We start from the raw sequence: 14,677 nt of genomic DNA on the forward strand, positions 1-14,677 counted from the left end.
TATTAAGTTAATAATTTTGAGTAATTTTTTTATTATAAAAAAAGACAATTGTTAGTAGTAGTTAGTGTCTGATCGTAGATACAAATTGTAAAAAACAATCAGGTTAATTATTATACATTGAAAACGTGTGCCTGGCGAAGACAGGCTTTTTCAACTAGTTATGAATACGAAGTGTTTTATTTTAACAAAAAAAATCGCTAGAGGGCGCTGTTCTCTAATGAAATCTTTCCGGTTTGCATTTCTCATGCGCCGTACAGAGCTGTGTTGGTTGCGTGCCATCACCATCATCAATCAGCCTTGTGAGCATTGAGATGAGTGCATCATTTTTACTCAATTTGTGTATATGGTGCTGTGCACTGAGTTGTTTTACTGGGCGGGGGAGTGGAAGTGTGGTGGCGAGCACACTGCGCTGCGAACCCGGTGACCTGAGTTTGATTCCCACTCAGCCAACATCGGTGACGAATACCTGAGCCGGCGCTGGTTCTCCCGTAGGTTGACTTAGCCTTAAGCGAGTTCCTGGTGAGGTATGTAAACACTGGAGATACAAAGGCGGTCGGGCATGGTGCTGGCAACACATTCCTGCGGAGGGAGCTGGTAGGAACGTTGGGTTGCTCGGTCAATGGCCAGGGTCAACGGCGGCGTGGTGTATATTTGGCCGACTGTGAGGGCGGGCACAAGCCGGCGTGAGTAGGTTAAACGTTGAGTTTTATAAGGGCACCACGGGGTGACCAGCCCCTCCCCACCCAGCCCCACCCTCCCCACCCAGCCCCTCCCCACCCTCCCCTCTCCACCTAGCCCCACCCCTCCCATTTTTGGATGCACGACGGACAGACACAATAATCCCCTGTGGGCTGGTGGAACCAGGAGGTTCCTACCAGTGTTATTTTCGGCATCTGCCAGTCATCTCAGTCAACCCCATAGCACCTGGGTCTGTCCAGTGCCGGATTATCCCAGTAGCACAAGTAGCATATGCTACGGGCCCCGTGCTAAATGCTTTCAAGCTATAAATTCCGGTTCAGTGATTCTGCACTTGCTCTATCGCTATAGTACTATACCGCCTTCAACTTTTATGAACGGCTGGGTGTTTTAAGTTAGCGATTTGTCGTATTATCTGGCTGTGTAGCAAATGAAAAAAATACAATTACTTTACTATGCAAGTTAAATATTTGTGTGTTTTAATATTTTTTTTATTTAGTGCGCCTCTATAACATCATGTCACAGGCCCGCAGTGCTCCGTGGCCTCCTGCCAGCAGCAGCGAGCCTTCCACACTTCAACATGCACCTAGCCTGGTACAACGAGTGTCACCGCCACTAAGTGGCAAATGGCTGCTGCTGTGGATGCATGCTATTTTAAAGTGCGTTTGTGTATTGTGTACACTGTTAACAGTATCTGTAGGTGTTTTATTACAATCGCATATGCATAATGTGTGCTGCATGAATAGTCGTTGTGTAGTGACATTGAATGAGTCACTGGAGCACGTGCCGCTGGGAGATTGGTAGACAATAGAATGAGGGGTAACAGCCCGTTCTACCATATTCTTAGGTTTTTTTGGTAAAGTAATGTAGGTAAAAAATTAAAATTAATAATAATAAAAAATAAATAAAAGTAATAATAGAAATAAAATGTATTATTATTTTATTTCTATTATTACTTTTAATAATTTTAATTTTATTTTTTTACCTACGTGACTGTACCGACAAAAACCTAAGAATATGAATACTTGCAGTCACGAAAGCTTCAAATCTAGAATTAATGCCCGTTCTACCAGTTGACCTGTGGGCAAGGCACGGAGCCACCTGGGGGATCCAGAGGGGGGCGTGGCCGAGGGTGGAGCCTGGCCACGCTGGGCAGGATAAAAGGCGAGCTCCCACTCACGGTCGGGGCTGCTGCGATCTGCAGTGAAACTCGTCATGCCGTCATCATCGTGATCTTCGCCCTCTTCAAGCTGTGGGTCTGGCAGCGTGGTGGCTGTCCTGACCCGGTGTGTGGTTATCCCCTAAGGCTGTGAAGACCGGAATAAAAGAGACTACCTACTACTAGTGTCTGTGAATTAGCACACTACAATTGTATGGAGGGTATATATTATGAAGTGTGTGGGTATAAAGTACCGTTGATAACCGGTAACTGGTAAATCGAAAGCACACGCCATCCTGGGTCTCACCAGACTGGATTCTGTGAGGAGCTCACTGATCCTTGAAAGATCTGGACACAGTCCCATCAGTGAGCTCTTTCGGTAGGCGAGGCTGCGTTGCCTGGGTCACGTAGCCCCACATGCCCGGCCACGGCATGCCCAAGCAGCTTCTGTTTGGCCGGATCGAGGGGGCTAGACGGGCACGGAAGAACGTGGAGATGATTGGACTTTCCGATAAACGTTACCAGCGGTGTCATCAAGATCGGCCTCTGTGGAGGAGGCTCGTGAAGGACGCTGCTACTGGGCAGTTGGAGGCAGTCGCCCCTCCAGAAACAACGGAGGGCAGAGGAGCGACGCTCACAATAACATATGGAGCCATACACAGCGAGTTGGCACAGTCGGGGGCACAGCTGGTACATTTGCCAGTCATCTCAGTCGGTCAACCCATGGCACCTGGGTCTGCCCCGTGACCTGTCACCAGCGAGCTTTCGACACTTCACGTGACGGCCTCATGGTGCGCCTACCTAGCCTGGCACAGTCTTGGGGTCGCTGGTTGTTGTCATGAATAGGCATGAATAGTGTACGCATGTTGTGTATGTGTAGTGACGTATATTGGGTCACTACGGCGTTAGCGCCAGCTACTGACAGAAGAGTGGAACTGTGCATGTTAGAGCCTCTCTCTGACACCAGAGTAGGTATGGCATGGAAGGGGGCCCTAGGGGGCATGGTTCTGGTGACAGAGGGTAGTTGAGGACGTGAGAGTCTGGGTGAACCCCAGAGGGCACGTCACCAGGACGGGATAATGAGTGAAGAGGGGGCGAGAGGGACAAGCGGTGTATGGCCCAGAACCTTCTCGTATGATCCAGAAGGGGGCGTTGCCGAGGGCGGAGCCAGGCCACGCTCAGGGGCACGAGGTCCCGAGAGCCAATCGGGGCTGTCTTCTGAAATGAAACCCACCGTGCGACATCTTGTTGATCTTCGGTCGTCACGTTCGGCATCGTGGGTCAGGCAGTGTGTTACTGACCTGACCCAGTTATGTAGTTACCCCGTTGTGGTGGAGTTAACCGTGGTAGTTACCACCTATATCGTTATCCCGTGTTGCCTCCAAAGTCGAGTGTGTGTCTCCAGTGAACCCACTACATATGTATGAATAGTGTATATACGAATAGTGCATGTATGTAGTGTATACAATGCATGAATAGTGTGTGTTGTGTACGTGTGGTTTGTGTATGAATAGTGCATGTACGTGTGTCTCGTGTGTATCGTGTGTCTACGCAGTGTATGTGCATAATGTGTGCGTGTGAGATGTGTGTACGTGAAGATGCACAAAGACAGACAAATATTCCTACAGACTGTTGGGGCAAGTGCTAGGAGCGAGCACCTATGAAGGCCGACACAGCACACGAGGGGGTGGGTGGCCAACACCACCTCCCTCGTAGCGATGTTTACGCATCGCACCAGGTACTCATTTGAGGTCGAGTCGACCTAGGGGATGCTCAAGACCGGTTCAGTGTCGACCCGTGAGCTGGAATCGAACCCGGGTCCGCCAGCTCATCGTAGCGGCAGCGCAGCGCGCTAACCGCTGCACCACCGCTCCCCTACGCGTGTGTCGAGTGCCTGCAGCAGTCATGTGTGTACGTGAAGGTGCACACGCAACAGACACACCCACACAGCCGTATCATCTCATCTCGCCCGACACGAGGTCTCAAGCACCCCCCCCCGCTCTCTGCCCCTAGGCTCCCGTGTTCAATAACCAACACTGCCACCGCCACCATCCCAGAAAAATAAACCAAAAGAGAATAAATAAAAATAAAACAAACTCACCCCACACCCCCCGGGGGGCGGGGGATAACGTCGTAGTTTTTTTGTTTCTTTTATTATTAATTTTTGTTTATTTTATTATTATTTTTACCTATCTACGTGACTACGGAAAGACACAAAGAATAGAGAACACAGGCTGGCGGCGACAGGAGATTCGTGCAAAGTCGGAACACGTCCCTAGCACTGGGGGGGGGGGGGGGGGGGGGGGGCGAAAGTTGCTTCTGTCTGAAATATCATCCGCAGCTGAATGAATTAGTGTTGTCCCAGTCGTGGTGATCCAGCACCCACTGCAATGGCGGCTCCTGCAAAATCTCTCAGGGGGGGCAAATGTCTGGATGATTGATAAGGATAAGGTCCACCCATGCAATGGATGAATTAACAGCTTAAGCATGTAAAGGCAACTTCACTTCTTTAATATTCATGAAAAATAAAGTGACTCTTACAATACATCTCCTTGTTTGTTTCTATACTCACTATTATTACAATCCACTCAGTTTATTTTATTAAAGATTCCACTAGGTGGCGACAAGTAATATTGTTGACTGAAACGTGCTTACGTATGATGACGTAAGCACGTTAGTGCGAGCCCTCCCGGAAGCCATAGAGAATGCATTGCAGCGCCCGCCGTTCGAAAAAAAAACATCTTTGAATGTAAGTCTATGGGAACACTCTGGGCGATTCTCAGCCAGAGTGAAATCGCCCAAAAAGAGGCGGTACTCCACAGAACGTGACATGACGCTGATTGGACTATATCCAGAGGCACAGTAACGGCTAGCGTAACTCTGGTTGAATGAGATTTTGAATGTGATTGAAAAAGTCCCTTTCACACTTTGGTGGTGCGTCGCCCAATCGCCCTAATGAAGAAATCGCCCCTGACCCACTGGGACGAGTCGGTGTCACCTCCGTGTCGCCCTCGCATCGCTACTTACACCGTGAGCTTCGCTCGCCGATTCCTCCTCCAACCCTGCACGTGAATGACTCGGTCAACAAGACACCGACCGTTTCATCTCGTCCACACACTCTGTTCAACCGCCCACACTGCCGGCTACGACTCACGCACACGGTCACCCCACACACTCACTCGCACACTAACTCACTCGCACACTCACTCACACACACTCACTCGTACACTCACTCACACACTCACTCACTCACACACACACTCACACACTCACTCACTCATACCCTCACTCACTCACACACTCACACTCACTCACTCACTTACTCCCTCACTCACTCCACTCACTCACCCACACACTCACTTACTCACCCACACACTCACACACTCACTCCACTCCCTCACTCACACACACACTCACTCACACACTCACTCACTCACACACTCACACACTCACTCACTCACACACTCACACACTCACTCCACTCCCTCACTCACACACTCACTCACACACTCACACACTCACTCATACCCTCACTCATACCCTCACTCACTCACACACTCACACTCACTCACTCACTTACTCCCTCACTCACTCCACTCACTCACCCACACACTCACTTACTCACCCACACACTCACACACTCACTCCACTCCCTCACTCACACACACTCACTCACTCACACTCACTCACTTACTCCCTCACTCACTCCACTCACTCACCCACACACTCCCTTACTCACCCACACACTCACACACTCACTCCACTCCCTCACTCACACACTCACTCACACTCACTCACTTACTCCCTCACTCCACTCACTCACCCACACACTCACTTACTCACCCACACACTCACCCACCCGCTCACCACACTACAGCTCACCCCACTTCCCCCTCTGCTTCTTCCCTCGCACCGCTGTTATGAAGACCTTACTCAACTCACGAGCGGGTGTCAACTCTTGTCTATGACACCTCTGACAGTGCTGTTTGCTGCTGGCCGCTTGACGTTTCGAGCCTTTGGCCAATATGAAGCGCACGAGAGAGAGAGAGGAGAGAGATAAAAACGAGAGAGGGGAGAGAGAGATAGGAGAGGAGGGTGGAAAAGAGAGAGGGGAGAGAGAGAGCGTGAAATCTGTTGTGAAATCTTTCATTTAAAAAGGGGGGGGGGCACATAAAGCAAATCATTGAAGAAAAAACAAAAAAACCGAAATGATGAACGAAGCAAAGTGCCTACTACACCGAGCATCTTTCTTATTGGTTATTTCGGTAAAGTCACGTAGAAGGGAAGTAATAAAATAATAAAAATATAACATAATAAAGTTATGGGAAATGCAGGAATGTGATTAGTACTGCATATGCATGTGTATTATGCAGGATTGACAGCAGCAAAGGGAGCTGCAGTTGCTGCTGCTGCAGTTGCTGCTGCTGCAGTTTCTGCTGCTGCTGCAGTTTCTGCTGCTGCTGCTGTTGCTGCAGTTGCTGCTGCTGCAGTTGCTGCTGCTGCTGCAGTTGCTGCTGCTGCTGCAGTTGCTGCTGCTGCTGCAGTTGCTGCCTTATCCATTTTAATATAACACTATTTCCCATAAATATGCTAATTTACTCTTGATATGCAAATTCCTTTGTCAAGGCGCCCAGCTTATATATATGCTCCAAGCTCGTCTGCTGTTTCATTCAGACTCTGTCGCCTCGACGGACCTGGTTTTCACCTGAGGACGGCTGCTTGCGTTGTGGCCGAAACGTCGTGAGAATTCTTTTATTATGTTTTATTTTTATTATTTTATTACTTCCCTTCTACGTGACTTTACCGAAAGAACCAAGAAGATGAATCCCTGCAGTCACGAAAGCTTTAAATCAAAATTTAACCGAGCATCTTCTTGCTTCCTCTGATCGTAAAAAAAATGCAAGGATAACGTGGGGGAGAGGTGGATAGAGAGAATGGAAGAAAAAAAATTACGAAATGATGAACGAAGCAAAGTGCCGACTACACCGAGCATCTTCTTGTTTCCTCTGATCGTAAAATAAAGAAAAAGAAATCAAGAGAGAAGCAGAGACAACTCTACCCACGCCCCGTCCCTCCATCTCAAAGGGTCGCTTGGGGCAGAGGGGTGCGAGGGTGCTTCTGAAATGGCCATTCACGATTTCAACTTTTATTATTTTATTTTAGCAGGTAAAGGCCCACTGAGCGATCGTAGCTCTTTGTCAGAAGCGACCTGGCCGCAGATGATAGCTCAACGAAGTGGCTCATCACGTGGGGAAATTATATAGCAGCCCAACACTCGAAACGCGTGATGTTCATTCTAACGGTGGAGAGAAACATCACAGAGAACGTGCAAACTCCAAATATGCAACAGGCGTCAGGGTCGGGTCTGAACCCACGAACCTCCTGCATACCAGGCGAGATAGTTAACATCTCCTAGCCCTGCGGCATTCCCCTCCCACCTCCCCTGCGACAGAGACACTCAGCCCCGAGGACTCGAGCCCATGAATGACCTCAGGAGGATGCTGGCTGGCTGAGTGAGCGAGAGAGATCGAGAGCCAGCGGCAGAGATAGAGCGCGCGCGAGAGAGAGCGAGCGAGAGAGTGAGCGAGAGGTGGGGGTTTACATAAAGCAAAGTAAAATAAAAAATAAAAAATACGAAATGATGAACGAAGCAAAGTGCCGACTACACCGAGCATCTTCTTATTTCCACTGATCGTAAAAGAGAAAAAAATATAGAGCGAGCGAGCGAGAGAGTGAGCGAGAGGTGGGGGTTTACATAAAGCAAAGTAAAAAAAAATACGAAATGATGAACGAAGCTAAGTGCCGACTACACCGAGCATCTTCTTATTTCCACTGATCGTAAAAGAGAAAAAAATATAGAGCGAGCGAGAGAGCGAGCGAGAGATTTAGCGAGAGAGAGAGAGAGCGAGCGAGGGTTACATAAAGCCCCGTTAAAAAAAAACATTTTACGAAATGATGAACGAAACAAAGTGCCGAATACACCGAGCATCTTCTTGTTTCCACTGGTCGTAAAAAAAAGAGAGAAAGCGAGGGGAGAGAGCGAGCGAGGAGAGAGATTGAGAGAGAGAGAGACACCCAACCCCCCTTACAACCCCACGCCACTCCTGCTTTTTTACGATCAGTGGAAACAAGAAGATGCTCGGTGCATTCGACACTTTGCTTCGTTCATCATTTCGTATTTTTTTTTTAAATAATAACTTTGCTTTATGTAAACCCCCACCTCTCGCTCACTCTCTCTCTCCTCGTCTCCTCCGGCACTTGGCGATGCGCGTGGTGTTCCTGACAACAAAGCGTCGCATTGTGCCGTCCTCACGGGACGTGACGGTGCCGAACGAGGGCAGCGCGGTGATGGATCTGGGGCGGGCGGGGGGTCAGGGTGTCTGTGTCTGTGTGTGTGTGGGGAGCGGTAGTGTAGCGGTTAGTGCGCTGCGCTACGAACCTGGCGACCCGGGTTCGATTCCCGCTCACGGCTAACACCAGTGACGATTATCTGAACCGGTTCTGGGCCTCCCCTAGGTCGACTCAGCCTTAAATGAGTACCTGGTGCGGTGTGTAAACATCGCCACTGGGGATACAAAGGCGGTCGGGCGTGGTGCTGGTCACCCACCCCCTCGTGTACCGTTCCGGCCTTTATAGGTGCTCGCTAACAGCACTTGTCCCTACAGTCTGTTAAGGCTATACGGGGGATCTTTGTGGGGGCTAGAGAAGAGATGGAGTGACGTGGTACAGGAGGACGTGGAGCTGAGTGGACTTGCCGATGACTGGTACCAGCGGTGTAAAGATCGGCCTCTGTGGAGGAGGCTCGTGAAGGACGCTACTGGGCAGTTGGAGGCAGTCGTCCTCCAACAACAACCGAGGGCGGAGGAGCGACGCTCACAATAACGAGCGGAGCGCCGGGTGGCTAAAGCACAGCAAGTTGGCACAGTAGGGGGCAGAGGTGGTGCATCAGCCAGTCATCTCGGTCATCTCAGTCAGTCGACCCGTGGCACCTGCTGGGTCTGCCCCTTGACCTCCTGCCAGCGGGCGTTCGACACTTCACGTGGCCTCAAGGTGCACATGGCCTGGCACAAGCGTCGTGGTGACGTCACCGCCACTTAGTGGCGAATGGCGGTTGTCGTTGTGCGTGTGTGGGGGGGGGAGCAGTCCTGGGCCTCCTCTAGGTAGACTCAGCCTCAAGTGAGTAGCTGGTGCGGTGTGTAAACATCGTCACTGGGGGGACAAAGGCGGCCGGGCGTGGTGCTGGCCACCCACCGCTTCGTGTACCGTGCCAGGCTTCATAGGTGCTCGCGGACAGCACTTGCCCCAACAATCTGTTAAGGCTATACGGGGCATCTTTCCCTCTGTCTTTGGAGCGGTAGTGTCGTGGTTAGCGTGCTGTGCTACGAACCTGGCGACCCAAGTTCGATTTCCGCTCACGGACAACACCAGTGACGATTATCTGAACCGGTCATGGGCCTCCTCCCCAAGATCGACTCAGCCTCAAATGTGTACCTGGTGGTGTGTGATGTTTAAGCATCGCCACTCTGAAGAGAAAGGCGGCCGGGCGTGGTGCTGGCCACCCACACCCGAGTGTGCCGTGCGAGTCTACATAGCTGACTCCACGTTGCTGAGATGTCATCATCACGGTGGCGAGGAGATGTTAACTACCTCGCCAGGTGTACAGGAGGTCGTGGGTTCGATCCCGACCCTGACGCCTGCTGCTGCTGTATATTTGGAGTTTGCGTGTCTCTCTCTCTCATCATCATCACGGTGGCTAGGAGATGTTAACTACCTCGCCAGGTATACAGGAGGTCGTGGGCTCGCTCCCGACCGTGACGCCTGCTGCTGCTGTACATTTGGAGTTTGAATGTCTCTCTCCCCGTGGCTGCGTGGATTCTCCTCCGAGTTTCCCCGTCCGCATTTAGAATCAACGTGCGTTTCGCATATGCCACTTCCACGTGATAAGCCACTTCGTTGAGCTATCATTTGTGGCCAAGGGTCGCATCTGGAAAAATAGCCACATCGCTCAGTGGGCTTTACCTGGTCAATAAAAAAAAATTAACCACTTCTTTTTTAGTAGCAGGTTTTTACCCTTTCAACTGGTACAAAAACTGGCACCTTTATACAATGCATCATGTTTGCAATAACCACAACACAAGCAGTCAATTACTATATTTTGCCACTGGTAAAGGAGGTCTCATAGTGTAAACACTTTTTTTTATTTTACTTTAAAATTGCTCGATAACAGCACTTGCCCCAACAGTCTAGTACGGCTATACGGGTGATCTTTGTCTTTGGGGTGTCGGTGGGGGTGATCGGGGGGGTGAACACCACGGGGCGTGAGACGTCAGGCGCCGTGCGTTGTGCCCCCAGCCCTTTGAGGTTGGTAACGGGAGCCGCTCGAAGCTGTCAGCCGTAGAGACACCGCGCGGTGCGGGAAGAAAGCGGAAAGAAAGCAGGGGGGGCGGGGGGTGTGTCGTGAAATCCGCTGGAAAGTTTCGGGTAGAAATGCGTCACAGGCACTGTGTGTAGTGTATGAGCCACGGTGGCTAGGAGATGTTAGCTACCTCGCCTGGTGTGCAGGAGGTCGTGGGTTCGATCCCGAGCCTGAAGCCTGCTGTTGTCTATTTGGAGTTTGCGTGTCTCTCTCTCTCATCATCATCACGGTGGCTAGGAGATGTTAGCTACCTCGCCTGGTGTACAGGAGGTCTGTGAGTTCGATCCCGAGCCTGACGCCTGCTGTTGTATATTTGGAGTTTGCGTGTCTCTCTCTCTCTCATCATCACGGTGGCTAGGAGATGTGAGCTACCTCGCCTGGTGTGCAGGAGGTCGTGGGTTCGATCCCGAGCCTGACGCCTGCTGTTGTATATTTGGAGTTTGCGTGTCTCTCTCTCTCATCATAATCACGGTGGCTAGGAGATGTTAGCTACCTCGCCTGGTATGCAGGAGGTCGTGGGTTCAATCCCGAGCCGGAAGCCTGCTGTTGTCTATTTTGAGTTTGCGTGTCTCTCTCTCTCTCATCATCATCACGGTGGCTAGGAGATGTTAACTACCTCGCCAGGTATACAGGATGTCGTGGGTTCGACCCCGAGCCTGACGCCTGCTGTTGTCTATTTGGAGTTTGCGTGTCTCTCTTTCTCATCATCATCACGGCGGCTAGGAGATGTTAGCTACCTCGCCTGGTGTGCAGGAGGTCGTGGGTTCGATCCCGAGCCTGACGCCTGCTGTTGTATATTTGGAGTTTGCGTGTCTCTCTCTCTCTCATCATCATCACGGTGGCTAGGAGATGTTAACTACCTCGCCTGGTGTGCAGGAGGTCGTGGGTTCGATCCCGAGCCTGACGCCTGCTGTTGTATATTTGGAGTTTGCGTGTCTCTCTCTCATCATCATCATCACCACGGTGGCTAGGATATGTTAGCTACCTCGTCTGGTGTGCAGGAGGTCGTGGGTTCGATCCCGAGCCTGACGCCTGCTGTTGTATATTTGGAGTTTGCGTGTCTCTCTCTCTCATCATAATCACGGTGGCTAGGAGATGTTAGCTACCTCGCCTGGTATGCAGGAGGTCGTGGGTTCAATCCCGAGCCTGAAGCCTGCTGTTGTCTATTTGGAGTTTGCGTGTCTCTCTCTCTCTCATCATCATCACGGTGGCTAGGACATGTTAACTACCTCGCCAGGTATACAGGATGTCGTGGGTTCGACCCCGAGCCTGACGCCTGCTGTTGTCTATTTGGAGTTTGCGTGTCTCTTTTTCTCATCATCATCACGGCGGCTAGGAGATGTTAGCTACCTCGCCTGGTGTGCAGGAGGTCGTGGGTTCGATCCCGAGCCTGACGCCTGCTGTTGTATATTTGGAGTTTGCGTGTCTCTCTCTCTCTCATCATCATCACGGTGGCTAGGAGATGTTAACTACCTCGCCTGGTGTGCAGGAGGTCGTGGGTTCGATCCCGAGCCTGACGCCTGCTGTTGTATATTTGGAGTTTGCGTGTCTCTCTCTCATCATCATCATCACCACGGTGGCTAGGATATGTTAGCTACCTCGCCTGGTGTGCAGGAGGTCGTGGGTTCGATCCCGAGCCTGACGCCTGCTGTTGTATATTTGGAGTTTGCGTGTCTCTCTCTCATCATCATCACCACGGTGGCTAGGAGATGTTAGCTACCTCGCCTGGTGTGCAGGAGGTCGTGGGTTCGATCCCGAGCCTGACGCCTGCTGCTGCTGTATATTTGGAGTTTGCCGGTCTCTCTCCACGTGGTCGCGTGGAACTTTTTCCCGGGTCCTCCGGTTTTCCCCTCCACTTTGAGAAACGTGCGCTCGGAGTGTTTGACCGCGATAAACGACCACGTGAAAAGCCACTTGATTAGGCGATAATTTGTGCCGAGTTTGCTGCGAAAAAGAGCTTTATAGTTCAATGGTGCTTACCTGGTAAAATAAAAAATAGTTTTTACATTGCATATGCAGGCTGGCCCAAAAGTCAGGGTTATGATAGTATACTTATTTTAACACATCGCATTAAGCTACAGTATTTAATGAAGTTACTTTTGAAATTGCTTTTGAACTGTTTTTTGTTTTTGTTGTTGTCAAGACTACACGGTTAAATATTTAAAACATTCATCGATTATGTTTTGATGTCGAAATTCATTTCAGTGGCTCTCGCTCGAGTTTGAAAAACTACGCATTTGAGGTGACCCCCATTGGAAGCGATATGAATAACGATAACATATACATACATATTAACTTAAAGCAGAGACAGTAAAAAAAAATTCATGCCACTGTTAAAGTAAATGAAATAACATTCTTCGTTCTGTCGGTAAAGTCACGTATAAGGGAAATAATAAAATAATAAAAATAAAACATAATAAAATACAATTCTCACGACGTTTCGGCCACAACGCAAGCAGCCGTCCTCAGGTGAAGAACAGGTCTGTCGGAAAGACAGCGTCCGAATGAACACCACCAAGCTTGGCAGCGTATATTTAAGCTGGGCTAGAGGCGGGAAGGGCGCCTTGACAAAGAAATTTGCATATCAACAGAGGTATTTAGCATATTTATGGAAAATGCAGATATGGGATTAGTCACTACTTGTGGAATGCGTAGGAGGTGGGGGGGTCTCAAAGTCATATTATGCCCGTGCATTATGTAGGATTAGCAGCAACAAAGGGAGGGAGTAGGGTTAGCAGAAATAAAGGGAAGTAATTTTAATAGTAAGGAGCTGCAGCAGCCAAACCACCATTTAAATCGAAATTTAAATTAAATAACCCCGTGTGTTCTGACTTTTGTGCCACCCTGTATTAAATCATGGTGGCGATGACGTCGTCCCCGATGATGAAAAGATGTTTTTGTTTAAGACTCGCTGTCTCTCTTCTTGCTCAATCGAGCGCGTAACATCCCGTTTAGCGCACGGGCCAGTGATGAGAATTCCACGTTCGTATGGCGAGCCCGAGTCCCTACCCACAACAGGCCGTTGATGGCGGTTGTTGGCCTCCAACAGCGGCGTTTAATCCCCGGCCGAAACTGTCCAGGAAACTCTGCTCCGGGAAGGATTTTAGTAGCCACATACCACCGCTCCCTTGTCTGTTGCTCACGATTGCCGTGGAGCAGTGCGTGTGTGTGGCTGTGTGTGTGGCGTGCATCGTTGCGGCCTTTATAGGTGCTCGCTAACAGCACTTGCCCCAACAGTCTGTGCAGGCTACACGGGGGATCTTTGTCTTTGTCTTGTATGGCGGGTAAGCGGTAGGGTAGCGTGTAGCGCGCTGCGCTACGAACCCGGCGACCCGAGTTCGATTCCCGCTCACGGCCAACACCGGAGGCGATTATCTGAATCGGTCATGGGGCCTCCCCTAGGTCGACTCAGCCTCAAATGAGTACCTGGTGCGGTGTGCAAAAAACATCGTCATTGGGGAGACAAAAGGCGGCTGGGTGTGGTGAATCGGTGAGCGTTGGATCATTAATCAATCACCCTGATTGGGTGAGTGGGTGAGTGAGTAGGCAAATGAGTGCGTGAGTGAGTGGGTGAGTGAGTGGGTGAGTGAGTGAGTGTGTGAGTGAGTGTGTGAGTGAGCAAGCTAGTGCAGTGAATCGGTGAGTGTTGGATCATTAATCAATCACCCTGATTGGGTGAGTGGGTGAGTGAGTAGGCAAATGAGTGCGTGAGTGAGTGGGTGAGTGAGTGGGTGAGTGAGTGGGTGAGTGAGTGAGTGTGTGATTGAGCAAGCTAGTGCAGTAAATCGGTGAGTGTTGGATCATTAATCAATCACCCTAATTGGGCGAGTGGATGAGTGAGTGGATAAGTGAGTGGATGAGTGAGTGTGTAAGTGAGCGAGCTAGTGCAGTTAATCGGTGAATGCTGGATCATTAATCAATCACCCTGATTGGGTGAGTGGGTGAGTGTGTGAGTGCAGTGAATCGGTGCGCGCTGGACCACCAATCAATTACCTCGACTGCTGCATCGCCCTGAACCCTACCGAGTGCAGCAGCGTGGTAGCAGCTGGGAGCTCCTCACATATACAGCAGTAGTACAATTGTGTGCATGTGTCGAGATGGCTCACGACTGGCGAACCGTGTTACGTATGCGGTTGATCTGGGAATTGCCGCTCGCTCTGAAGGAGTTGCAAACTCTTTGCGCCTGACACGGAGCGTGCCACGAAGAGGTGGGGCCCTTACCATCAGCCCCAACCCAAACAAAGCCACCGCCTGTGTAGGTGGTGTCATCAATCACTGCACCCCCTCAACCTTTTCATGAGTAATGGGCCAGTTGTGGAGAGAGTGGAGGAATTCCCATACCGTGGGCAGTGTGCTTATGACCAGCTCCGGTTTGGCAGCGGTGGTTTCACTTTGAATCACTTGAC

The 14,677-nt window shown here is 50.4% G+C and overlaps 1 protein-coding gene across 1 annotated transcript in view; it reads left to right on the plus strand.

Annotated features, from left to right (window-relative positions):
• Positions 1-14,677, plus strand: part of ATP5F1C (ATP synthase F1 subunit gamma) — a 375,672-nt gene that overhangs the window by 17,297 nt on the left and 343,698 nt on the right. The gene's annotated exons all lie outside the window — the stretch shown is intronic.

The sequence above is a fragment of the Lethenteron reissneri genome, chromosome 51 (genome assembly GCF_015708825.2).
Source record: "Lethenteron reissneri isolate LAM-NWPU_2019-01 chromosome 51, ASM1570882v1, whole genome shotgun sequence".
NCBI classification, from domain to species: Eukaryota; Metazoa; Chordata; class Hyperoartia; order Petromyzontiformes; family Petromyzontidae; genus Lethenteron; species Lethenteron reissneri.